The following is a 20,826-nucleotide window of genomic DNA, read 5'->3' on the forward strand; positions in this document are numbered from 1 at the left end:
AACAGATGGCACGTGTTGTTGATATAACCATAATTGACCGGTACAGGAGTGCTCGATGGGTTGTCGATGCAATTAGGTATACAACAACGTAGTAAACATTTAATGTAAATCAATGTGTACATACTTTATAGCCTTTTATATGATTTTACAAATGTTTAAGAGCACCTCTGCAACAGATGGCACGTGTTGTTGATATAACCATAATTGACCGGTACAGGAGTGCTCGATGGGTTGTCGATGCAATTAGGTATACAACAACGTAGTAAACATTTAATGTAAAACAATGTGTACATACTTTATAGCCTCTAATGTGATTTTATAAATGTTTTCTTTGCAGGGACCTTTAAGGAAAGCACGGGCAGATAAAAGACCAAAGATGAGCTTTCAGGGCAGTGTTTAAAACACGTCTGACTTTCAGCTCCCAGAGCCCGTTACCCGGTTCAAGTGTACTTGATGAACTGCAATCAACAGATGGCATCGCCTCCAGATATAGGACTGAACACCCCTGCATCAGAAAGGTGCACTGAACCGTAAGCCGACAGAACACTGTAAGGTCTTGACTGTCTGCGAAATGTCACAGCGTTCCTACTGTAAAACACAATGGTGGAAACCGGCGGCACAACGTGCCTTTTTGAGGTAGCGTGGCCGAGTGGTCTAAGGCGCTGGATTTAGGCTCCAGTCTCTTTGGAGGCGTGGGTTCAAATCCCACCGCTGCCAGTGGGTCTTTGCTCCGCTTGGATCGTTGTGAGTCTAGTTTTTCTCTTACCTCCAGAGCCACATTAGCTGGTTAGGGTGTGTTTGATGAGGGATGAACCTGCAATCACCTGTTGTACTCAACACGTCGCTGCAACTCAAGAGCCCGGATAGCTCAGTCGGTAGAGCATCAGACTTTTAATCTGAGGGTCCAGGGTTCAAGTCCCTGTTCGGGCGATGTGTTTCCACATTGTTAGTCACCTTGACCTTGTGAGCTCTTCTGGGCCCTCCCTCTGTTGATAAAAATTAAATAAACTGTTTGCTCGTGCGTTGGAGTCTACACATTGGCTTTGAGCAGGGATTTCATCGAACACATGCTCAAGGAATTCCTTGAGACCTCAGCAAAAGCTGCCAATCTTCTCCCTGCAGATGTAGTCACTCATTCACTTTGCCGGAGGCATGTTGGCCAGCCGTGATCGTATCGTGGTTAGTACTCTGCGTTGTGGTCGCAGCAACCCCGGTTCGAATCCGGGTTACGCCAGTCCTTACGGCAGTCCTTATTGAAGTCCTGCCTTTCCCTTTTTGACATCGTCCTCTGCAGCAGCACGACCGAAACCCAGAGGGCCTGGAACCTGTTGTAGTCGTGGCCGAGCGGTTAAGGCGATGGACTCTCTCTTGAGAGAGAGATGAAGGTCAAGCCTTCATAGACTACAACGTTTTTCGTTAAGAGCGACTCTGCAACAGATGGCACGTGTTGTTGATATAACACAAATTGACCGGTACAGGAGTGCTCGATGGGTTTTCGATGCAATTAGGTAAATAACAATGTAGTAAACACTTAATGTAAATCAATGTGTACATACTTTATAGCCTTTTATATGATTTTACAAATGTTTAAGAGCACCTCTGCAACAGATGGCACGTGTTGTTGATATAACCATAATTGACCGGTACAGGAGTGCTCGATGGGTTGTCGATGCAATTAGGTATACAACAACGTAGTAAACATTTAATGTAAAACAATGTGTACATACTTTATAGCCTCTAATGTGATTTTATAAATGTTTTCTTTGCAGGGACCTTTAAGGAAAGCATGGGCAGATAAAAGACCAAAGATGAGCTTTCAGCTCCCAGAGCCCGTTACCCGGTTCAAGTGTACTTGATGAACTGCAATCAACAGATGGCATCGCCTCCAGATATAGGACTGAACACCCCTGCATCAGAAAGGTGCACTGAACCCTAAGCCGACAGAACCCTGTTAGGTCTTGACTGTCTGCGAAATGTCACAGCGGTCCTACTGTAAAACACAATGGTGGAAACCGGCGGCACAATGTGCCTTTTTGAGGTAGCGTGGCCGAGTGGTCTAAGGCGCTGGATTTAGGCTCCAGTCTCTTTGGAGGCGTGGGTTCAAATCCCACCGCTGCCAGTGGGTCTTTGCTCCGCTTGGATCGTTGTGAGTCTAGTTTTTCTCTTACCTCCAGAGCCACATTAGCTGGTTAGGGTGTGTTTGATGAGGGATGAACCTGCAATCACCTGTTGTACTCAACACGTCGCTGCAACTCAAGAGCCCGGATAGCTCAGTCGGTAGAGCATCAGACTTTTAATCTGAGGGTCCAGGGTTCAAGTCCCTGTTCGGGCGATGTGTTTCCACATTGTTAGTCACCTTTACCTTGTGAGCTCTTCTGGGCCCTCCCTCTGTTGATAAAAATTAAATAAACTGTTTGCTCGTGCGTTGGAGTCTACACATTGGCTTTGAGCAGGGATTTCATCGAGCACATGCTCAAGGAATTCCGTGAGACCTCAGCAAAACCTGCCAATCTTCTCCCTGCAGATGTAGTCACTCAGTCACTTTGCCGGAGGCATGTTGGCCAGCCGTGATCGTGTAGTGGTTAGTACTCTGCGTTGTGGTCGCAGCAACCCCGGTTCGAATCCGGGTTACGGCAGTCCTTATTGAAGTCCTGCCTTTCCCTTTTTGACATCGTCCTCTGCAGCAGCACGACCGAAACCCAGAGGGCCTGGAACCTGTTGTAGTCGTGGCCGAGCGGTTAAGGCGATGGACTTGAAATCCGTTGGGGTCTCCCCGCGCAGGTTCAAACCCTGCCGACTACGGCTGCTTGAGAGAGAGATGAAGGTCAAGCCTTCATAGACTACCACATTTTTCGTTAAGAGCGACTCTGCAACAGATGGCACGTGTTGTTGATATAACACAAATTGACCGGTACAGGAGTGCTCGATGGGTTTTCGATGCAATTAGGTAAATAACAATGTAGTAAACACTTAATGTAAATCAATGTGTACATACTTTATAGCCTCTAATGTGATTTTATAAATATTTAAGAGCACCTCTGCAACAGATGGCACGTGTTGTTGATATAACCATAATTGACCGGTACAGGAGTGCTCGATGGGTTGTCGATGCAATTAGGTATACAACAACGTAGTAAACATTTAATGTAAATCAATGTGTACATACTTTATAGCCTTTTATATGATTTTACAAATGTTTAAGAGCACCTCTGCAACAGATGGCACGTGTTGTTGATATAACCATAATTGACCGGTACAGGAGTGCTCGATGGGTTGTCGATGCAATTATGTATACAACAACGTAGTAAACATTTAATGTAAAACAATGTGTACATACTTTATAGCCTCTAATGTGATTTTATAAATGTTTTCTTTGCAGGGACCTTTAAGGAAAGCACGGGCAGATAAAAGACCAAAGATGAGCTTTCAGGGCAGTGTTTAAAACACGTCTGACTTTCAGCTCCCAGAGCCCGTTACCCGGTTCAAGTGTACTTGATGAACTGCAATCAACAGATGGCATCGCCTCCAGATATAGGACTGAACACCCCTGCATCAGAAAGGTGCACTGAACCCTAAGCCGACAGAACCCTGTAAGGTCTTGACTGTCTGCAAAATGTCACAGCGGTCCTACTGTAAAACACAATGGTGGAAACCGGCGGCACAACGTGCCTTTTTGAGGTAGCGTGGCCGAGCGGTCTAAGGCGCTGGATTTAGGCTCCAGTCTCTTTGGACGCGTGGGTTCAAATCCCACCGCTGACAGTGGGTCTTTGCTCCGCTCGGATCGTTGTGAGTCTAGTTTTTCTCTTACCTCCAGAGCCACATTAGCTGGTTAGGTTGTGTTTGATGAGGGATGAACCTGCAATCACCTGTTGTACTCAACACGTCGCTGCAAGTCAAGAGCCCGGATAGCTCAGTGGGTAGAGCATCAGACTTTTAATCTTAGGGTCCAGGGTTCAAGTCCCTGTTCGGGCGATGTGTTTCCACATTGTTAGTCACCTTTACCTTGTGAGATCTTCTGGGCCCTCCCTCTGTTGATTAAAATTAAATAAACTGTTTGCTCGTGCGTTGGAGTCTACACATTGACTTTGAGCAGGGATTTCATCGAGCACATGCTCAAGGAATTCCGTGAGACCACAGCAAAAGCTGACAATCTTCTCGCTGCAGATGTAGTCACTCAGTCACTTTGCCGGAGGCATGTTGGCCAGCCGTGATCGTATAGTGGTTAGTACTCTGCGTTGTGGTCGCAGCAACCCTGGTTCGAATCCGGGTTACGGCAGTCCTTATTGAAGTCCTGCCTTTCCCTTTTTGACATCGTCCTCTGCAGCAGCACGACCGAAACCCAGAGGGCCTGGAACCTGTTGTAGTCGTGGCCGAGCGGTTAAGGCGATGGACTTGACATCCGTTGGGGTCTCCCCGCGCAGGTTCAAACCCTGCCGACTACGGCTGCTTGAGATTGAGATGAAGGTCAAGCCTTCATAGACTACCACGTTTTTCGTTAAGAGCGACTCTGCAACAGATGGCACGTGTTGTTGATATAACACAAATTGACCGGTACAGGAGTGCTCGATGGGTTTTTGCTGCAATTAGGTAAATAACAATGTAGTAAACACTTAATGTAAATCAATGTGTACATACTTTATAGCCTCTAATGTGATTTTATAAATGTTTTCTTTGCAGGGACCTTTAAGGAAAGCACGGGCAGATAAAAGACCAAAGATGAGCTTTCAGGGCAGTGTTTAAAACACGTCTGACTTTCAGCTCCCAGAGCCCGTTACCCGGTTCAAGTGTACTTGATGAACTGCAATCAACAGATGGCATCGCCTCCAGATATAGGACTGAACACCCCTGCATCAGAAAGGTGCACTGAACCCTAAGCCGACAGAACCCTGTAAGGTCTTGACTGTCTGCGAAATGTCACAGCGGTCCTACTGTAAAACACAATGGTGGAAACCGGCGGCACAACGTGCCTTTTTGATGTAGCGTGGCCGAGCGGTCTAAGGCGCTGGATTTAGGGTCCTGTCTCTTTGGAGGCGTGGGTTCAAATCCCACCGCTGCCAGTGGGTCTTTGCTCCGCTTGGATCGTTGTGAGTCTAGTTTTTCTCTTACCTCCAGAGCCACATTAGCTGGTTAGGTTGTTCTTGATGAGGGATGAACCTGCAATCAACTGTTGTACTCAACACGTCGCTGCAACTCAAGAGCCCGGATAGCTCAGTCGGTAGAGCATCAGACTTTTAATCTGAGGGTCCAGGGTTCAAGTCCCTGTTCGGGCGATGTGTTTCCACATTGTTAGTCACCTTTACCTTGTGAGATCTTCTGGGCCCTCCCTCTGTTGATTAAAATTAAATAAACTGTTTGCTCGTGCGTTGGAGTCTACACATTGACTTTGAGCAGGGATTTCATCGAGCACATGCTCAAGGAATTCCGTGAGACCACAGCAAAAGCTGACAATCTTCTCCCTGCAGATGTAGTCACTCAGTCACTTTGCCGGAGGCATGTTGGCCAGCCGTGATCGTATAGTGGTTAGTACTCTGCGTTGTGGTCGCAGCAACCCCGGTTCGAATCCGGGTTACGGCAGTCCTTATTGAAGTCCTGCCTTTCCCTTTTTGACATCGTCCTCTGCAGCAGCACGACCGAAACCCAGAGGGCCTGGAACCTGTTGTAGTCTTTGCCGAGCGGTTAAGGCGATGGACTTGAAATCCGTTGGGGTCTCCCCGCGCAGGTTCAAACCCTGCCGACTACGGCTGCTTGAGATTGAGATGAAGGTCAAGCCTTCATAGACTACCACGTTTTTCGTTAAGAGCGACTCTTCAACAGATGGCACGTGTTGTTGATATAACACAAATTGACCGGTACAAGAGTGCTCGATGGGTTTTTGCTGCAATTAGGTAAATAACAATGTAGTAAACACTTAATGTAAATCAATGTGTACATACTTTATAGCCTTTTATATGATTTTACAAATGTTTAAGAGCACCTCTGCAACAGATGGCACGTGTTGTTGATATAACCATAATTGACCGGTACAGGAGTGCTCGATGGGTTGTCGATGCAATTAGGTATACAACAACGTAGTAAACATTTAATGTAAAACAATGTGTACATACTTTATAGCCTCTAATGTGATTTTATAAATGTTTTCTTTGCAGGGACCTTTAAGGAAAGCACGGGCAGATAAAAGACCAAAGATGAGCTTTCAGGGCAGTGTTTAAAACATGTCGCACTTTCAGCTCCCAGAGCCCGTTACCCGGTTCAAGTGTACTTGATGAACTGCAATCAACAGATGGCATCGCCTCCAGATATAGGACTGAACACCCCTGCATCAGAAAGGTGCACTGAACCCTAAGCCGACAGAACCCTGTAAGGTCTTGACTGTCTGCGAAATGTCACAGTGGTCCTACTGTAAAACACAATGGTGGAAACCGGCGGCACAATGTGCCTTTTTGAGGTAGCGTGGCCGAGTGGTCTAAGGCGCTGGATTTAGGCTCCAGTCTCTTTGGACGCGTGGGTTCAAATCCCACCGCTGCCAGTGGGTCTTTGCTCCGCTCGGATCGTTGTGAGTCTAGTTTTTCTCTTACCTCCAGAGCCACATTAGCTGGTTAGGTTGTGTTTGATGAGGGATGAACCTGCAATCACCTGTTGTACTCAACACGTCGCTGCAAGTCAAGAGCCCGGATAGCTCAGTGGGTAGAGCATCAGACTTTTAATCTTAGGGTCCAGGGTTCAAGTCCCTGTTCGGGCGATGTGTTTCCACATTGTTAGTCACCTTTACCTTGTGAGATCTTCTGGGCCCTCCCTCTGTTGATTAAAATTAAATAAACTGTTTGCTCGTGCGTTGGAGTCTACACATTGACTTTGAGCAGGGATTTCATCGAGCACATGCTCAAGGAATTCCGTGAGACCACAGCAAAAGCTGACAATCTTCTCCCTGCAGATGTAGTCACTCAGTCACTTTGCCGGAGGCATGTTGGCCAGCCGTGATCGTATAGTGGTTAGTACTCTGCGTTGTGGTCGCAGCAACCCCGGTTCGAATCCGGGTTACGGCAGTCCTTATTGAAGTCCTGCCTTTCCCTTTTTGACATCGTCCTCTGCAGCAGCACGACCGAAACCCAGAGGGCCTGGAACCTGTTGTAGTCTTTGCCGAGCGGTTAAGGCGATGGACTTGAAATCCGTTGGGGTCTCCCCGCGCAGGTTCAAACCCTGCCGACTACGGCTGCTTGAGATTGAGATGAAGGTCAAGCCTTCATAGACTACCACGTTTTTCGTTAAGAGCGACTCTTCAACAGATGGCACGTGTTGTTGATATAACACAAATTGACCGGTACAAGAGTGCTCGATGGGTTTTTGCTGCAATTAGGTAAATAACAATGTAGTAAACACTTAATGTAAATCAATGTGTACATACTTTATAGCCTTTTATATGATTTTACAAATGTTTAAGAGCACCTCTGCAACAGATGGCACGTGTTGTTGATATAACCATAATTGACCGGTACAGGAGTGCTCGATGGGTTGTCGATGCAATTAGGTATACAACAACGTAGTAAACATTTAATGTAAAACAATGTGTACATACTTTATAGCCTCTAATGTGATTTTATAAATGTTTTCTTTGCAGGGACCTTTAAGGAAAGCACGGGCAGATAAAAGACCAAAGATGAGCTTTCAGGGCAGTGTTTAAAACATGTCGCACTTTCAGCTCCCAGAGCCCGTTACCCGGTTCAAGTGTACTTGATGAACTGCAATCAACAGATGGCATCGCCTCCAGATATAGGACTGAACACCCCTGCATCAGAAAGGTGCACTGAACCCTAAGCCGACAGAACCCTGTAAGGTCTTGACTGTCTGCGAAATGTCACAGTGGTCCTACTGTAAAACACAATGGTGGAAACCGGCGGCACAATGTGCCTTTTTGAGGTAGCGTGGCCGAGTGGTCTAAGGCGCTGGATTTAGGCTCCAGTCTCTTTGGACGCGTGGGTTCAAATCCCACCGCTGCCAGTGGGTCTTTGCTCCGCTCGGATCGTTGTGAGTCTAGTTTTTCTCTTACCTCCAGAGCCACATTAGCTGGTTAGGTTGTGTTTGATGAGGGATGAACCTGCAATCACCTGTTGTACTCAACACGTCGCTGCAAGTCAAGAGCCCGGATAGCTCAGTGGGTAGAGCATCAGACTTTTAATCTTAGGGTCCAGGGTTCAAGTCCCTGTTCGGGCGATGTGTTTCCACATTGTTAGTCACCTTTACCTTGTGAGATCTTCTGGGCCCTCCCTCTGTTGATTAAAATTAAATAAACTGTTTGCTCGTGCGTTGGAGTCTACACATTGACTTTGAGCAGGGATTTCATCGAGCACATGCTCAAGGAATTCCGTGAGACCACAGCAAAAGCTGACAATCTTCTCCCTGCAGATGTAGTCACTCAGTCACTTTGCCGGAGGCATGTTGGCCAGCCGTGATCGTATAGTGGTTAGTACTCTGCGTTGTGGTCGCAGCAACCCCGGTTCGAATCCGGGTTACGGCAGTCCTTATTGAAGTCCTGCCTTTCCCTTTTTGACATCGTCCTCTGCAGCAGCACGACCGAAACCCAGAGGGCCTGGAACCTGTTGTAGTCGTGGCCGAGCGGTTAAGGCGATGGACTTGACATCCGTTGGGGTCTCCCCGCGCAGGTTCAAACCCTGCCGACTACGGCTGCTTGAGATTGAGATGAAGGTCAAGCCTTCATAGACTACCACGTTTTTCGTTAAGAGCGACTCTGCAACAGATGGCACGTGTTGTTGATATAACACAAATTGACCGGTACAGGAGTGCTCGATGGGTTTTTGCTGCAATTAGGTAAATAACAATGTAGTAAACACTTAATGTAAATCAATGTGTACATACTTTATAGCCTCTAATGTGATTTTATAAATGTTTTCTTTGCAGGGACCTTTAAGGAAAGCACGGGCAGATAAAAGACCAAAGATGAGCTTTCAGGGCAGTGTTTAAAACACGTCTGACTTTCAGCTCCCAGAGCCCGTTACCCGGTTCAAGTGTACTTGATGAACTGCAATCAACAGATGGCATCGCCTCCAGATATAGGACTGAACACCCCTGCATCAGAAAGGTGCACTGAACCCTAAGCCGACAGAACCCTGTAAGGTCTTGACTGTCTGCGAAATGTCACAGTGGTCCTACTGTAAAACACAATGGTGGAAACCGGCGGCACAATGTGCCTTTTTGAGGTAGCGTGGCCGAGTGGTCTAAGGCGCTGGATTTAGGCTCCAGTCTCTTTGGAGGCGTGGGTTCAAATCCCACCGCTGCCAGTGGGTCTTTGCTCCGCTTGGATCGTTGTGAGTCTAGTTTTTCTCTTACCTCCAGAGCCACATTAGCTGGTTAGGGTGTGTTTGATGAGGGATGAACCTGCAATCACCTGTTGTACTCAACACGTCGCTGCAACTCAAGAGCCCGGATAGCTCAGTCGGTAGAGCATCAGACTTTTAATCTGAGGGTCCAGGGTTCAAGTCCCTGTTCGGGCGATGTGTTTCCACATTGTTAGTCACCTTTACCTTGTGAGCTCTTCTGGGCCCTCCCTCTGTTGATAAAAATTAAATAAACTGTTTGCTCGTGCGTTGGAGTCTACACATTGGCTTTGAGCAGGGATTTCATCGAGCACATGCTCAAGGAATTCCGTGAGACCTCAGCAAAACCTGCCAATCTTCTCCCTGCAGATGTAGTCACTCAGTCACTTTGCCGGAGGCATGTTGGCCAGCCGTGATCGTGTAGTGGTTAGTACTCTGCGTTGTGGTCGCAGCAACCCCGGTTCGAATCCGGGTTACGGCAGTCCTTATTGAAGTCCTGCCTTTCCCTTTTTGACATCGTCCTCTGCAGCAGCACGACCGAAACCCAGAGGGCCTGGAACCTGTTGTAGTCGTGGCCGAGCGGTTAAGGCGATGGACTTGAAATCCGTTGGGGTCTCCCCGCGCAGGTTCAAACCCTGCCGACTACGGCTGCTTGAGAGAGAGATGAAGGTCAAGCCTTCATAGACTACCACATTTTTCGTTAAGAGCGACTCTGCAACAGATGGCACGTGTTGTTGATATAACACAAATTGACCGGTACAGGAGTGCTCGATGGGTTTTCGATGCAATTAGGTAAATAACAATGTAGTAAACACTTAATGTAAATCAATGTGTACATACTTTATAGCCTCTAATGTGATTTTATAAATATTTAAGAGCACCTCTGCAACAGATGGCACGTGTTGTTGATATAACCATAATTGACCGGTACAGGAGTGCTCGATGGGTTGTCGATGCAATTAGGTATACAACAACGTAGTAAACATTTAATGTAAATCAATGTGTACATACTTTATAGCCTTTTATATGATTTTACAAATGTTTAAGAGCACCTCTGCAACAGATGGCACGTGTTGTTGATATAACCATAATTGACCGGTACAGGAGTGCTCGATGGGTTGTCGATGCAATTATGTATACAACAACGTAGTAAACATTTAATGTAAAACAATGTGTACATACTTTATAGCCTCTAATGTGATTTTATAAATGTTTTCTTTGCAGGGACCTTTAAGGAAAGCACGGGCAGATAAAAGACCAAAGATGAGCTTTCAGGGCAGTGTTTAAAACACGTCTGACTTTCAGCTCCCAGAGCCCGTTACCCGGTTCAAGTGTACTTGATGAACTGCAATCAACAGATGGCATCGCCTCCAGATATAGGACTGAACACCCCTGCATCAGAAAGGTGCACTGAACCCTAAGCCGACAGAACCCTGTAAGGTCTTGACTGTCTGCAAAATGTCACAGCGGTCCTACTGTAAAACACAATGGTGGAAACCGGCGGCACAACGTGCCTTTTTGAGGTAGCGTGGCCGAGCGGTCTAAGGCGCTGGATTTAGGCTCCAGTCTCTTTGGACGCGTGGGTTCAAATCCCACCGCTGCCAGTGGGTCTTTGCTCCGCTCGGATCGTTGTGAGTCTAGTTTTTCTCTTACCTCCAGAGCCACATTAGCTGGTTAGGTTGTGTTTGATGAGGGATGAACCTGCAATCACCTGTTGTACTCAACACGTCGCTGCAAGTCAAGAGCCCGGATAGCTCAGTGGGTAGAGCATCAGACTTTTAATCTTAGGGTCCAGGGTTCAAGTCCCTGTTCGGGCGATGTGTTTCCACATTGTTAGTCACCTTTACCTTGTGAGATCTTCTGGGCCCTCCCTCTGTTGATTAAAATTAAATAAACTGTTTGCTCGTGCGTTGGAGTCTACACATTGACTTTGAGCAGGGATTTCATCGAGCACATGCTCAAGGAATTCCGTGAGACCACAGCAAAAGCTGACAATCTTCTCCCTGCAGATGTAGTCACTCAGTCACTTTGCCGGAGGCATGTTGGCCAGCCGTGATCGTATAGTGGTTAGTACTCTGCGTTGTGGTCGCAGCAACCCTGGTTCGAATCCGGGTTACGGCAGTCCTTATTGAAGTCCTGCCTTTCCCTTTTTGACATCGTCCTCTGCAGCAGCACGACCGAAACCCAGAGGGCCTGGAACCTGTTGTAGTCGTGGCCGAGCGGTTAAGGCGATGGACTTGACATCCGTTGGGGTCTCCCCGCGCAGGTTCAAACCCTGCCGACTACGGCTGCTTGAGATTGAGATGAAGGTCAAGCCTTCATAGACTACCACGTTTTTCGTTAAGAGCGACTCTGCAACAGATGGCACGTGTTGTTGATATAACACAAATTGACCGGTACAGGAGTGCTCGATGGGTTTTTGCTGCAATTAGGTAAATAACAATGTAGTAAACACTTAATGTAAATCAATGTGTACATACTTTATAGCCTCTAATGTGATTTTATAAATGTTTTCTTTGCAGGGACCTTTAAGGAAAGCACGGGCAGATAAAAGACCAAAGATGAGCTTTCAGGGCAGTGTTTAAAACACGTCTGACTTTCAGCTCCCAGAGCCCGTTACCCGGTTCAAGTGTACTTGATGAACTGCAATCAACAGATGGCATCGCCTCCAGATATAGGACTGAACACCCCTGCATCAGAAAGGTGCACTGAACCCTAAGCCGACAGAACCCTGTAAGGTCTTGACTGTCTGCGAAATGTCACAGCGGTCCTACTGTAAAACACAATGGTGGAAACCGGCGGCACAACGTGCCTTTTTGATGTAGCGTGGCCGAGCGGTCTAAGGCGCTGGATTTAGGGTCCTGTCTCTTTGGAGGCGTGGGTTCAAATCCCACCGCTGCCAGTGGGTCTTTGCTCCGCTTGGATCGTTGTGAGTCTAGTTTTTCTCTTACCTCCAGAGCCACATTAGCTGGTTAGGTTGTTCTTGATGAGGGATGAACCTGCAATCAACTGTTGTACTCAACACGTCGCTGCAACTCAAGAGCCCGGATAGCTCAGTCGGTAGAGCATCAGACTTTTAATCTGAGGGTCCAGGGTTCAAGTCCCTGTTCGGGCGATGTGTTTCCACATTGTTAGTCACCTTTACCTTGTGAGATCTTCTGGGCCCTCCCTCTGTTGATTAAAATTAAATAAACTGTTTGCTCGTGCGTTGGAGTCTACACATTGACTTTGAGCAGGGATTTCATCGAGCACATGCTCAAGGAATTCCGTGAGACCACAGCAAAAGCTGACAATCTTCTCCCTGCAGATGTAGTCACTCAGTCACTTTGCCGGAGGCATGTTGGCCAGCCGTGATCGTATAGTGGTTAGTACTCTGCGTTGTGGTCGCAGCAACCCCGGTTCGAATCCGGGTTACGGCAGTCCTTATTGAAGTCCTGCCTTTCCCTTTTTGACATCGTCCTCTGCAGCAGCACGACCGAAACCCAGAGGGCCTGGAACCTGTTGTAGTCGTGGCCGAGCGGTTAAGGCGATGGACTTGACATCCGTTGGGGTCTCCCCGCGCAGGTTCAAACCCTGCCGACTACGGCTGCTTGAGATTGAGATGAAGGTCAAGCCTTCATAGACTACCACGTTTTTCGTTAAGAGCGACTCTGCAACAGATGGCACGTGTTGTTGATATAACACAAATTGACCGGTACAGGAGTGCTCGATGGGTTTTTGCTGCAATTAGGTAAATAACAATGTAGTAAACACTTAATGTAAATCAATGTGTACATACTTTATAGCCTCTAATGTGATTTTATAAATGTTTTCTTTGCAGGGACCTTTAAGGAAAGCACGGGCAGATAAAAGACCAAAGATGAGCTTTCAGGGCAGTGTTTAAAACACGTCTGACTTTCAGCTCCCAGAGCCCGTTACCCGGTTCAAGTGTACTTGATGAACTGCAATCAACAGATGGCATCGCCTCCAGATATAGGACTGAACACCCCTGCATCAGAAAGGTGCACTGAACCCTAAGCCGACAGAACCCTGTAAGGTCTTGACTGTCTGCGAAATGTCACAGCGGTCCTACTGTAAAACACAATGGTGGAAACCGGCGGCACAACGTGCCTTTTTGATGTAGCGTGGCCGAGCGGTCTAAGGCGCTGGATTTAGGGTCCTGTCTCTTTGGAGGCGTGGGTTCAAATCCCACCGCTGCCAGTGGGTCTTTGCTCCGCTTGGATCGTTGTGAGTCTAGTTTTTCTCTTACCTCCAGAGCCACATTAGCTGGTTAGGTTGTTCTTGATGAGGGATGAACCTGCAATCAACTGTTGTACTCAACACGTCGCTGCAACTCAAGAGCCCGGATAGCTCAGTCGGTAGAGCATCAGACTTTTAATCTGAGGGTCCAGGGTTCAAGTCCCTGTTCGGGCGATGTGTTTCCACATTGTTAGTCACCTTTACCTTGTGAGATCTTCTGGGCCCTCCCTCTGTTGATTAAAATTAAATAAACTGTTTGCTCGTGCGTTGGAGTCTACACATTGACTTTGAGCAGGGATTTCATCGAGCACATGCTCAAGGAATTCCGTGAGACCACAGCAAAAGCTGACAATCTTCTCCCTGCAGATGTAGTCACTCAGTCACTTTGCCGGAGGCATGTTGGCCAGCCGTGATCGTATAGTGGTTAGTACTCTGCGTTGTGGTCGCAGCAACCCCGGTTCGAATCCGGGTTACGGCAGTCCTTATTGAAGTCCTGCCTTTCCCTTTTTGACATCGTCCTCTGCAGCAGCACGACCGAAACCCAGAGGGCCTGGAACCTGTTGTAGTCTTTGCCGAGCGGTTAAGGCGATGGACTTGAAATCCGTTGGGGTCTCCCCGCGCAGGTTCAAACCCTGCCGACTACGGCTGCTTGAGATTGAGATGAAGGTCAAGCCTTCATAGACTACCACGTTTTTCGTTAAGAGCGACTCTTCAACAGATGGCACGTGTTGTTGATATAACACAAATTGACCGGTACAAGAGTGCTCGATGGGTTTTTGCTGCAATTAGGTAAATAACAATGTAGTAAACACTTAATGTAAATCAATGTGTACATACTTTATAGCCTTTTATATGATTTTACAAATGTTTAAGAGCACCTCTGCAACAGATGGCACGTGTTGTTGATATAACCATAATTGACCGGTACAGGAGTGCTCGATGGGTTGTCGATGCAATTAGGTATACAACAACGTAGTAAACATTTAATGTAAAACAATGTGTACATACTTTATAGCCTCTAATGTGATTTTATAAATGTTTTCTTTGCAGGGACCTTTAAGGAAAGCACGGGCAGATAAAAGACCAAAGATGAGCTTTCAGGGCAGTGTTTAAAACATGTCGCACTTTCAGCTCCCAGAGCCCGTTACCCGGTTCAAGTGTACTTGATGAACTGCAATCAACAGATGGCATCGCCTCCAGATATAGGACTGAACACCCCTGCATCAGAAAGGTGCACTGAACCCTAAGCCGACAGAACCCTGTAAGGTCTTGACTGTCTGCGAAATGTCACAGTGGTCCTACTGTAAAACACAATGGTGGAAACCGGCGGCACAATGTGCCTTTTTGAGGTAGCGTGGCCGAGTGGTCTAAGGCGCTGGATTTAGGCTCCAGTCTCTTTGGACGCGTGGGTTCAAATCCCACCGCTGCCAGTGGGTCTTTGCTCCGCTCGGATCGTTGTGAGTCTAGTTTTTCTCTTACCTCCAGAGCCACATTAGCTGGTTAGGTTGTGTTTGATGAGGGATGAACCTGCAATCACCTGTTGTACTCAACACGTCGCTGCAAGTCAAGAGCCCGGATAGCTCAGTGGGTAGAGCATCAGACTTTTAATCTTAGGGTCCAGGGTTCAAGTCCCTGTTCGGGCGATGTGTTTCCACATTGTTAGTCACCTTTACCTTGTGAGATCTTCTGGGCCCTCCCTCTGTTGATTAAAATTAAATAAACTGTTTGCTCGTGCGTTGGAGTCTACACATTGACTTTGAGCAGGGATTTCATCGAGCACATGCTCAAGGAATTCCGTGAGACCACAGCAAAAGCTGACAATCTTCTCCCTGCAGATGTAGTCACTCAGTCACTTTGCCGGAGGCATGTTGGCCAGCCGTGATCGTATAGTGGTTAGTACTCTGCGTTGTGGTCGCAGCAACCCCGGTTCGAATCCGGGTTACGGCAGTCCTTATTGAAGTCCTGCCTTTCCCTTTTTGACATCGTCCTCTGCAGCAGCACGACCGAAACCCAGAGGGCCTGGAACCTGTTGTAGTCGTGGCCGAGCGGTTAAGGCGATGGACTTGACATCCGTTGGGGTCTCCCCGCGCAGGTTCAAACCCTGCCGACTACGGCTGCTTGAGATTGAGATGAAGGTCAAGCCTTCATAGACTACCACGTTTTTCGTTAAGAGCGACTCTGCAACAGATGGCACGTGTTGTTGATATAACACAAATTGACCGGTACAGGAGTGCTCGATGGGTTTTTGCTGCAATTAGGTAAATAACAATGTAGTAAACACTTAATGTAAATCAATGTGTACATACTTTATAGCCTCTAATGTGATTTTATAAATGTTTTCTTTGCAGGGACCTTTAAGGAAAGCACGGGCAGATAAAAGACCAAAGATGAGCTTTCAGGGCAGTGTTTAAAACACGTCTGACTTTCAGCTCCCAGAGCCCGTTACCCGGTTCAAGTGTACTTGATGAACTGCAATCAACAGATGGCATCGCCTCCAGATATAGGACTGAACACCCCTGCATCAGAAAGGTGCACTGAACCCTAAGCCGACAGAACCCTGTAAGGTCTTGACTGTCTGCGAAATGTCACAGTGGTCCTACTGTAAAACACAATGGTGGAAACCGGCGGCACAATGTGCCTTTTTGAGGTAGCGTGGCCGAGTGGTCTAAGGCGCTGGATTTAGGCTCCAGTCTCTTTGGAGGCGTGGGTTCAAATCCCACCGCTGCCAGTGGGTCTTTGCTCCGCTTGGATCGTTGTGAGTCTAGTTTTTCTCTTACCTCCAGAGCCACATTAGCTGGTTAGGGTGTGTTTGATGAGGGATGAACCTGCAATCACCTGTTGTACTCAACACGTCGCTGCAACTCAAGAGCCCGGATAGCTCAGTCGGTAGAGCATCAGACTTTTAATCTGAGGGTCCAGGGTTCAAGTCCCTGTTCGGGCGATGTGTTTCCACATTGTTAGTCACCTTTACCTTGTGAGCTCTTCTGGGCCCTCCCTCTGTTGATAAAAATTAAATAAACTGTTTGCTCGTGCGTTGGAGTCTACACATTGGCTTTGAGCAGGGATTTCATCGAGCACATGCTCAAGGAATTCCGTGAGACCTCAGCAAAACCTGCCAATCTTCTCCCTGCAGATGTAGTCACTCAGTCACTTTGCCGGAGGCATGTTGGCCAGCCGTGATCGTGTAGTGGTTAGTACTCTGCGTTGTGGTCGCAGCAACCCCGGTTCGAATCCGGGTTACGGCAGTCCTTATTGAAGTCCTGCCTTTCCCTTTTTGACATCGTCCTCTGCAGCAGCACGACCGAAACCCAGAGGGCCTGGAACCTGTTGTAGTCGTGGCCGAGCGGTTAAGGCGATGGACTTGAAATCCGTTGGGGTCTCCCCGCGCAGGTTCAAACCCTGCCGACTACGGCTGCTTGAGAGAGAGATGAAGGTCAAGCCTTCATAGACTACCACATTTTTCGTTAAGAGCGACTCTGCAACAGATGGCACGTGTTGTTGATATAACACAAATTGACCGGTACAGGAGTGCTCGATGGGTTTTCGATGCAATTAGGTAAATAACAATGTAGTAAACACTTAATGTAAATCAATGTGTACATACTTTATAGCCTCTAATGTGATTTTATAAATATTTAAGAGCACCTCTGCAACAGATGGCACGTGTTGTTGATATAACCATAATTGACCGGTACAGGAGTGCTCGATGGGTTGTCGATGCAATTAGGTATACAACAACGTAGTAAACATTTAATGTAAATCAATGTGTACATACTTTATAGCCTTTTATATGATTTTACAAATGTTTAAGAGCACCTCTGCAACAGATGGCACGTGTTGTTGATATAACCATAATTGACCGGTACAGGAGTGCTCGATGGGTTGTCGATGCAATTATGTATACAACAACGTAGTAAACATTTAATGTAAAACAATGTGTACATACTTTATAGCCTCTAATGTGATTTTATAAATGTTTTCTTTGCAGGGACCTTTAAGGAAAGCACGGGCAGATAAAAGACCAAAGATGAGCTTTCAGGGCAGTGTTTAAAACACGTCTGACTTTCAGCTCCCAGAGCCCGTTACCCGGTTCAAGTGTACTTGATGAACTGCAATCAACAGATGGCATCGCCTCCAGATATAGGACTGAACACCCCTGCATCAGAAAGGTGCACTGAACCCTAAGCCGACAGAACCCTGTAAGGTCTTGACTGTCTGCAAAATGTCACAGCGGTCCTACTGTAAAACACAATGGTGGAAACCGGCGGCACAACGTGCCTTTTTGAGGTAGCGTGGCCGAGCGGTCTAAGGCGCTGGATTTAGGCTCCAGTCTCTTTGGACGCGTGGGTTCAAATCCCACCGCTGCCAGTGGGTCTTTGCTCCGCTCGGATCGTTGTGAGTCTAGTTTTTCTCTTACCTCCAGAGCCACATTAGCTGGTTAGGTTGTGTTTGATGAGGGATGAACCTGCAATCACCTGTTGTACTCAACACGTCGCTGCAAGTCAAGAGCCCGGATAGCTCAGTGGGTAGAGCATCAGACTTTTAATCTTAGGGTCCAGGGTTCAAGTCCCTGTTCGGGCGATGTGTTTCCACATTGTTAGTCACCTTTACCTTGTGAGATCTTCTGGGCCCTCCCTCTGTTGATTAAAATTAAATAAACTGTTTGCTCGTGCGTTGGAGTCTACACATTGACTTTGAGCAGGGATTTCATCGAGCACATGCTCAAGGAATTCCGTGAGACCACAGCAAAAGCTGACAATCTTCTCCCTGCAGATGTAGTCACTCAGTCACTTTGCCGGAGGCATGTTGGCCAGCCGTGATCGTATAGTGGTTAGTACTCTGCGTTGTGGTCGCAGCAACCCTGGTTCGAATCCGGGTTACGGCAGTCCTTATTGAAGTCCTGCCTTTCCCTTTTTGACATCGTCCTCTGCAGCAGCACGACCGAAACCCAGAGGGCCTGGAACCTGTTGTAGTCGTGGCCGAGCGGTTAAGGCGATGGACTTGACATCCGTTGGGGTCTCCCCGCGCAGGTTCAAACCCTGCCGACTACGGCTGCTTGAGATTGAGATGAAGGTCAAGCCTTCATAGACTACCACGTTTTTCGTTAAGAGCGACTCTGCAACAGATGGCACGTGTTGTTGATATAACACAAATTGACCGGTACAGGAGTGCTCGATGGGTTTTTGCTGCAATTAGGTAAATAACAATGTAGTAAACACTTAATGTAAATCAATGTGTACATACTTTATAGCCTCTAATGTGATTTTATAAATGTTTTCTTTGCAGGGACCTTTAAGGAAAGCACGGGCAGATAAAAGACCAAAGATGAGCTTTCAGGGCAGTGTTTAAAACACGTCTGACTTTCAGCTCCCAGAGCCCGTTACCCGGTTCAAGTGTACTTGATGAACTGCAATCAACAGATGGCATCGCCTCCAGATATAGGACTGAACACCCCTGCATCAGAAAGGTGCACTGAACCCTAAGCCGACAGAACCCTGTAAGGTCTTGACTGTCTGCGAAATGTCACAGCGGTCCTACTGTAAAACACAATGGTGGAAACCGGCGGCACAACGTGCCTTTTTGATGTAGCGTGGCCGAGCGGTCTAAGGCGCTGGATTTAGGGTCCTGTCTCTTTGGAGGCGTGGGTTCAAATCCCACCGCTGCCAGTGGGTCTTTGCTCCGCTTGGATCGTTGTGAGTCTAGTTTTTCTCTTACCTCCAGAGCCACATTAGCTGGTTAGGTTGTTCTTGATGAGGGATGAACCTGCAATCAACTGTTGTACTCAACACGTCGCTGCAACTCAAGAGCCCGGATAGCTCAGTCGGTAGAGCATCAGACTTTTAATCTGAGGGTCCAGGGTTCAAGTCCCTGTTCGGGCGATGTGTTTCCACATTGTTAGTCACCTTTACCTTGTGAGATCTTCTGGGCCCTCCCTCTGTTGATTAAAATTAAATAAACTGTTTGCTCGTGCGTTGGAGTCTACACATTGACTTTGAGCAGGGATTTCATCGAGCACATGCTCAAGGAATTCCGTGAGACCACAGCAAAAGCTGACAATCTTCTCCCTGCAGATGTAGTCACTCAGTCACTTTGCCGGAGGCATGTTGGCCAGCCGTGATCGTATAGTGGTTAGTACTCTGCGTTGTGGTCGCAGCAACCCCGGTTCGAATCCGGGTTACGGCAGTCCTTATTGAAGTCCTGCCTTTCCCTTTTTGACATCGTCCTCTGCAGCAGCACGACCGAAACCCAGAGGGCCTGGAACCTGTTGTAGTCGTGGCCGAGCGGTTAAGGCGATGGACTTGACATCCGTTGGGGTCTCCCCGCGCAGGTTCAAACCCTGCCGACTACGGCTGCTTGAGATTGAGATGAAGGTCAAGCCTTCATAGACTACCACGTTTTTCGTTAAGAGCGACTCTGCAACAGATGGCACGTGTTGTTGATATAACACAAATTGACCGGTACAGGAGTGCTCGATGGGTTTTTGCTGCAATTAGGTAAATAACAATGTAGTAAACACTTAATGTAAATCAATGTGTACATACTTTATAGCCTCTAATGTGATTTTATAAATGTTTTCTTTGCAGGGACCTTTAAGGAAAGCACGGGCAGATAAAAGACCAAAGATGAGCTTTCAGGGCAGTGTTTAAAACACGTCTGACTTTCAGCTCCCAGAGCCCGTTACCCGGTTCAAGTGTACTTGATGAACTGCAATCAACAGATGGCATCGCCTCCAGATATAGGACTGAACACCCCTGCATCAGAAAGGTGCACTGAACCCTAAGCCGACAGAACCCTGTAAGGTCTTGACTGTCTGCGAAATGTCACAGCGGTCCTACTGTAAAACACAATGGTGGAAACCGGCGGCACAACGTGCCTTTTTGATGTAGCGTGGCCGAGCGGTCTAAGGCGCTGGATTTAGGGTCCTGTCTCTTTGGAGGCGTGGGTTCAAATCCCACCGCTGCCAGTGGGTCTTTGCTCCGCTTGAATCGTTGTGAGTCTAGTTTTTCTCTTACCTCCAGAGCCACATTAGCTGGTTAGGTTGTTCTTGATGAGGGATGAACCTGCAATCAACTGTTGTACTCAACACGTCGCTGCAACTCAAGAGCCCGGATAGCTCAGTCGGTAGAGCATCAGACTTTTAATCTGAGGGTCCAGGGTTCAAGTCCCTGTTCGGGCGATGTGTTTCCACATTGTTAGTCACCTTTACCTTGTGAGATCTTCTGGGCCCTCCCTCTGTTGATTAAAATTAAATAAACTG

The 20,826-nt window shown here is 47.5% G+C and overlaps 51 non-coding genes across 51 annotated transcripts; all 51 read left to right on the plus strand.

Annotated features, from left to right (window-relative positions):
* Positions 1–635: 635 nt before the first annotated feature.
* trnal-uag (transfer RNA leucine (anticodon UAG)) lies at positions 636–717 on the plus strand. Its single transcript has one exon. It is a non-coding gene; the product is annotated as a tRNA-Leu (tRNA).
* Positions 718–857: 140 nt separating this feature from the next.
* trnak-uuu (transfer RNA lysine (anticodon UUU)) lies at positions 858–930 on the plus strand. The gene has a single exon. It is a non-coding gene; the product is annotated as a tRNA-Lys (tRNA).
* Positions 931–2,037: 1,107 nt separating this feature from the next.
* Positions 2,038–2,119, plus strand: trnal-uag (transfer RNA leucine (anticodon UAG)). The gene has a single exon. It is a non-coding gene; the product is annotated as a tRNA-Leu (tRNA).
* Positions 2,120–2,259: 140 nt separating this feature from the next.
* On the plus strand, positions 2,260–2,332 carry trnak-uuu (transfer RNA lysine (anticodon UUU)). The gene has a single exon. It is a non-coding gene; the product is annotated as a tRNA-Lys (tRNA).
* A 232-nt stretch (positions 2,333–2,564) lies between these two features.
* trnah-gug (transfer RNA histidin (anticodon GUG)) lies at positions 2,565–2,636 on the plus strand. Its single transcript has one exon. It is a non-coding gene; the product is annotated as a tRNA-His (tRNA).
* Positions 2,637–2,720: 84 nt separating this feature from the next.
* trnas-uga (transfer RNA serine (anticodon UGA)) lies at positions 2,721–2,802 on the plus strand. Its single transcript has one exon. It is a non-coding gene; the product is annotated as a tRNA-Ser (tRNA).
* Positions 2,803–3,677: 875 nt separating this feature from the next.
* trnal-uag (transfer RNA leucine (anticodon UAG)) lies at positions 3,678–3,759 on the plus strand. Its single transcript has one exon. It is a non-coding gene; the product is annotated as a tRNA-Leu (tRNA).
* A 140-nt stretch (positions 3,760–3,899) lies between these two features.
* trnak-uuu (transfer RNA lysine (anticodon UUU)) lies at positions 3,900–3,972 on the plus strand. The gene has a single exon. It is a non-coding gene; the product is annotated as a tRNA-Lys (tRNA).
* A 232-nt stretch (positions 3,973–4,204) lies between these two features.
* Positions 4,205–4,276, plus strand: trnah-gug (transfer RNA histidin (anticodon GUG)). Its single transcript has one exon. It is a non-coding gene; the product is annotated as a tRNA-His (tRNA).
* An 84-nt stretch (positions 4,277–4,360) lies between these two features.
* trnas-uga (transfer RNA serine (anticodon UGA)) lies at positions 4,361–4,442 on the plus strand. Its single transcript has one exon. It is a non-coding gene; the product is annotated as a tRNA-Ser (tRNA).
* Positions 4,443–5,197: 755 nt separating this feature from the next.
* Positions 5,198–5,270, plus strand: trnak-uuu (transfer RNA lysine (anticodon UUU)). The gene has a single exon. It is a non-coding gene; the product is annotated as a tRNA-Lys (tRNA).
* Positions 5,271–5,502: 232 nt separating this feature from the next.
* On the plus strand, positions 5,503–5,574 carry trnah-gug (transfer RNA histidin (anticodon GUG)). Its single transcript has one exon. It is a non-coding gene; the product is annotated as a tRNA-His (tRNA).
* Positions 5,575–5,658: 84 nt separating this feature from the next.
* On the plus strand, positions 5,659–5,740 carry trnas-uga (transfer RNA serine (anticodon UGA)). Its single transcript has one exon. It is a non-coding gene; the product is annotated as a tRNA-Ser (tRNA).
* Positions 5,741–6,444: 704 nt separating this feature from the next.
* On the plus strand, positions 6,445–6,526 carry trnal-uag (transfer RNA leucine (anticodon UAG)). Its single transcript has one exon. It is a non-coding gene; the product is annotated as a tRNA-Leu (tRNA).
* Positions 6,527–6,666: 140 nt separating this feature from the next.
* On the plus strand, positions 6,667–6,739 carry trnak-uuu (transfer RNA lysine (anticodon UUU)). Its single transcript has one exon. It is a non-coding gene; the product is annotated as a tRNA-Lys (tRNA).
* Positions 6,740–6,971: 232 nt separating this feature from the next.
* trnah-gug (transfer RNA histidin (anticodon GUG)) lies at positions 6,972–7,043 on the plus strand. The gene has a single exon. It is a non-coding gene; the product is annotated as a tRNA-His (tRNA).
* Positions 7,044–7,127: 84 nt separating this feature from the next.
* On the plus strand, positions 7,128–7,209 carry trnas-uga (transfer RNA serine (anticodon UGA)). The gene has a single exon. It is a non-coding gene; the product is annotated as a tRNA-Ser (tRNA).
* Positions 7,210–7,913: 704 nt separating this feature from the next.
* Positions 7,914–7,995, plus strand: trnal-uag (transfer RNA leucine (anticodon UAG)). The gene has a single exon. It is a non-coding gene; the product is annotated as a tRNA-Leu (tRNA).
* Positions 7,996–8,135: 140 nt separating this feature from the next.
* trnak-uuu (transfer RNA lysine (anticodon UUU)) lies at positions 8,136–8,208 on the plus strand. The gene has a single exon. It is a non-coding gene; the product is annotated as a tRNA-Lys (tRNA).
* Positions 8,209–8,440: 232 nt separating this feature from the next.
* Positions 8,441–8,512, plus strand: trnah-gug (transfer RNA histidin (anticodon GUG)). Its single transcript has one exon. It is a non-coding gene; the product is annotated as a tRNA-His (tRNA).
* Positions 8,513–8,596: 84 nt separating this feature from the next.
* trnas-uga (transfer RNA serine (anticodon UGA)) lies at positions 8,597–8,678 on the plus strand. Its single transcript has one exon. It is a non-coding gene; the product is annotated as a tRNA-Ser (tRNA).
* A 533-nt stretch (positions 8,679–9,211) lies between these two features.
* On the plus strand, positions 9,212–9,293 carry trnal-uag (transfer RNA leucine (anticodon UAG)). Its single transcript has one exon. It is a non-coding gene; the product is annotated as a tRNA-Leu (tRNA).
* A 140-nt stretch (positions 9,294–9,433) lies between these two features.
* On the plus strand, positions 9,434–9,506 carry trnak-uuu (transfer RNA lysine (anticodon UUU)). Its single transcript has one exon. It is a non-coding gene; the product is annotated as a tRNA-Lys (tRNA).
* Positions 9,507–9,738: 232 nt separating this feature from the next.
* Positions 9,739–9,810, plus strand: trnah-gug (transfer RNA histidin (anticodon GUG)). Its single transcript has one exon. It is a non-coding gene; the product is annotated as a tRNA-His (tRNA).
* Positions 9,811–9,894: 84 nt separating this feature from the next.
* trnas-uga (transfer RNA serine (anticodon UGA)) lies at positions 9,895–9,976 on the plus strand. Its single transcript has one exon. It is a non-coding gene; the product is annotated as a tRNA-Ser (tRNA).
* An 875-nt stretch (positions 9,977–10,851) lies between these two features.
* On the plus strand, positions 10,852–10,933 carry trnal-uag (transfer RNA leucine (anticodon UAG)). The gene has a single exon. It is a non-coding gene; the product is annotated as a tRNA-Leu (tRNA).
* Positions 10,934–11,073: 140 nt separating this feature from the next.
* On the plus strand, positions 11,074–11,146 carry trnak-uuu (transfer RNA lysine (anticodon UUU)). Its single transcript has one exon. It is a non-coding gene; the product is annotated as a tRNA-Lys (tRNA).
* A 232-nt stretch (positions 11,147–11,378) lies between these two features.
* trnah-gug (transfer RNA histidin (anticodon GUG)) lies at positions 11,379–11,450 on the plus strand. Its single transcript has one exon. It is a non-coding gene; the product is annotated as a tRNA-His (tRNA).
* An 84-nt stretch (positions 11,451–11,534) lies between these two features.
* On the plus strand, positions 11,535–11,616 carry trnas-uga (transfer RNA serine (anticodon UGA)). Its single transcript has one exon. It is a non-coding gene; the product is annotated as a tRNA-Ser (tRNA).
* Positions 11,617–12,371: 755 nt separating this feature from the next.
* Positions 12,372–12,444, plus strand: trnak-uuu (transfer RNA lysine (anticodon UUU)). The gene has a single exon. It is a non-coding gene; the product is annotated as a tRNA-Lys (tRNA).
* A 232-nt stretch (positions 12,445–12,676) lies between these two features.
* trnah-gug (transfer RNA histidin (anticodon GUG)) lies at positions 12,677–12,748 on the plus strand. Its single transcript has one exon. It is a non-coding gene; the product is annotated as a tRNA-His (tRNA).
* An 84-nt stretch (positions 12,749–12,832) lies between these two features.
* trnas-uga (transfer RNA serine (anticodon UGA)) lies at positions 12,833–12,914 on the plus strand. The gene has a single exon. It is a non-coding gene; the product is annotated as a tRNA-Ser (tRNA).
* Positions 12,915–13,669: 755 nt separating this feature from the next.
* trnak-uuu (transfer RNA lysine (anticodon UUU)) lies at positions 13,670–13,742 on the plus strand. The gene has a single exon. It is a non-coding gene; the product is annotated as a tRNA-Lys (tRNA).
* Positions 13,743–13,974: 232 nt separating this feature from the next.
* Positions 13,975–14,046, plus strand: trnah-gug (transfer RNA histidin (anticodon GUG)). The gene has a single exon. It is a non-coding gene; the product is annotated as a tRNA-His (tRNA).
* Positions 14,047–14,130: 84 nt separating this feature from the next.
* Positions 14,131–14,212, plus strand: trnas-uga (transfer RNA serine (anticodon UGA)). The gene has a single exon. It is a non-coding gene; the product is annotated as a tRNA-Ser (tRNA).
* Positions 14,213–14,916: 704 nt separating this feature from the next.
* trnal-uag (transfer RNA leucine (anticodon UAG)) lies at positions 14,917–14,998 on the plus strand. Its single transcript has one exon. It is a non-coding gene; the product is annotated as a tRNA-Leu (tRNA).
* A 140-nt stretch (positions 14,999–15,138) lies between these two features.
* On the plus strand, positions 15,139–15,211 carry trnak-uuu (transfer RNA lysine (anticodon UUU)). Its single transcript has one exon. It is a non-coding gene; the product is annotated as a tRNA-Lys (tRNA).
* A 232-nt stretch (positions 15,212–15,443) lies between these two features.
* On the plus strand, positions 15,444–15,515 carry trnah-gug (transfer RNA histidin (anticodon GUG)). Its single transcript has one exon. It is a non-coding gene; the product is annotated as a tRNA-His (tRNA).
* An 84-nt stretch (positions 15,516–15,599) lies between these two features.
* trnas-uga (transfer RNA serine (anticodon UGA)) lies at positions 15,600–15,681 on the plus strand. The gene has a single exon. It is a non-coding gene; the product is annotated as a tRNA-Ser (tRNA).
* A 533-nt stretch (positions 15,682–16,214) lies between these two features.
* trnal-uag (transfer RNA leucine (anticodon UAG)) lies at positions 16,215–16,296 on the plus strand. The gene has a single exon. It is a non-coding gene; the product is annotated as a tRNA-Leu (tRNA).
* Positions 16,297–16,436: 140 nt separating this feature from the next.
* trnak-uuu (transfer RNA lysine (anticodon UUU)) lies at positions 16,437–16,509 on the plus strand. Its single transcript has one exon. It is a non-coding gene; the product is annotated as a tRNA-Lys (tRNA).
* A 232-nt stretch (positions 16,510–16,741) lies between these two features.
* On the plus strand, positions 16,742–16,813 carry trnah-gug (transfer RNA histidin (anticodon GUG)). Its single transcript has one exon. It is a non-coding gene; the product is annotated as a tRNA-His (tRNA).
* An 84-nt stretch (positions 16,814–16,897) lies between these two features.
* trnas-uga (transfer RNA serine (anticodon UGA)) lies at positions 16,898–16,979 on the plus strand. Its single transcript has one exon. It is a non-coding gene; the product is annotated as a tRNA-Ser (tRNA).
* An 875-nt stretch (positions 16,980–17,854) lies between these two features.
* On the plus strand, positions 17,855–17,936 carry trnal-uag (transfer RNA leucine (anticodon UAG)). Its single transcript has one exon. It is a non-coding gene; the product is annotated as a tRNA-Leu (tRNA).
* A 140-nt stretch (positions 17,937–18,076) lies between these two features.
* Positions 18,077–18,149, plus strand: trnak-uuu (transfer RNA lysine (anticodon UUU)). The gene has a single exon. It is a non-coding gene; the product is annotated as a tRNA-Lys (tRNA).
* A 232-nt stretch (positions 18,150–18,381) lies between these two features.
* On the plus strand, positions 18,382–18,453 carry trnah-gug (transfer RNA histidin (anticodon GUG)). The gene has a single exon. It is a non-coding gene; the product is annotated as a tRNA-His (tRNA).
* An 84-nt stretch (positions 18,454–18,537) lies between these two features.
* trnas-uga (transfer RNA serine (anticodon UGA)) lies at positions 18,538–18,619 on the plus strand. The gene has a single exon. It is a non-coding gene; the product is annotated as a tRNA-Ser (tRNA).
* Positions 18,620–19,374: 755 nt separating this feature from the next.
* On the plus strand, positions 19,375–19,447 carry trnak-uuu (transfer RNA lysine (anticodon UUU)). Its single transcript has one exon. It is a non-coding gene; the product is annotated as a tRNA-Lys (tRNA).
* Positions 19,448–19,679: 232 nt separating this feature from the next.
* On the plus strand, positions 19,680–19,751 carry trnah-gug (transfer RNA histidin (anticodon GUG)). The gene has a single exon. It is a non-coding gene; the product is annotated as a tRNA-His (tRNA).
* Positions 19,752–19,835: 84 nt separating this feature from the next.
* trnas-uga (transfer RNA serine (anticodon UGA)) lies at positions 19,836–19,917 on the plus strand. Its single transcript has one exon. It is a non-coding gene; the product is annotated as a tRNA-Ser (tRNA).
* A 755-nt stretch (positions 19,918–20,672) lies between these two features.
* Positions 20,673–20,745, plus strand: trnak-uuu (transfer RNA lysine (anticodon UUU)). Its single transcript has one exon. It is a non-coding gene; the product is annotated as a tRNA-Lys (tRNA).
* Positions 20,746–20,826: the final 81 nt, after the last annotated feature.

Source organism: Triplophysa dalaica, chromosome 5, assembly GCF_015846415.1.
Source record: "Triplophysa dalaica isolate WHDGS20190420 chromosome 5, ASM1584641v1, whole genome shotgun sequence".
NCBI lineage: Eukaryota > Metazoa > Chordata > Actinopteri > Cypriniformes > Nemacheilidae > Triplophysa > Triplophysa dalaica.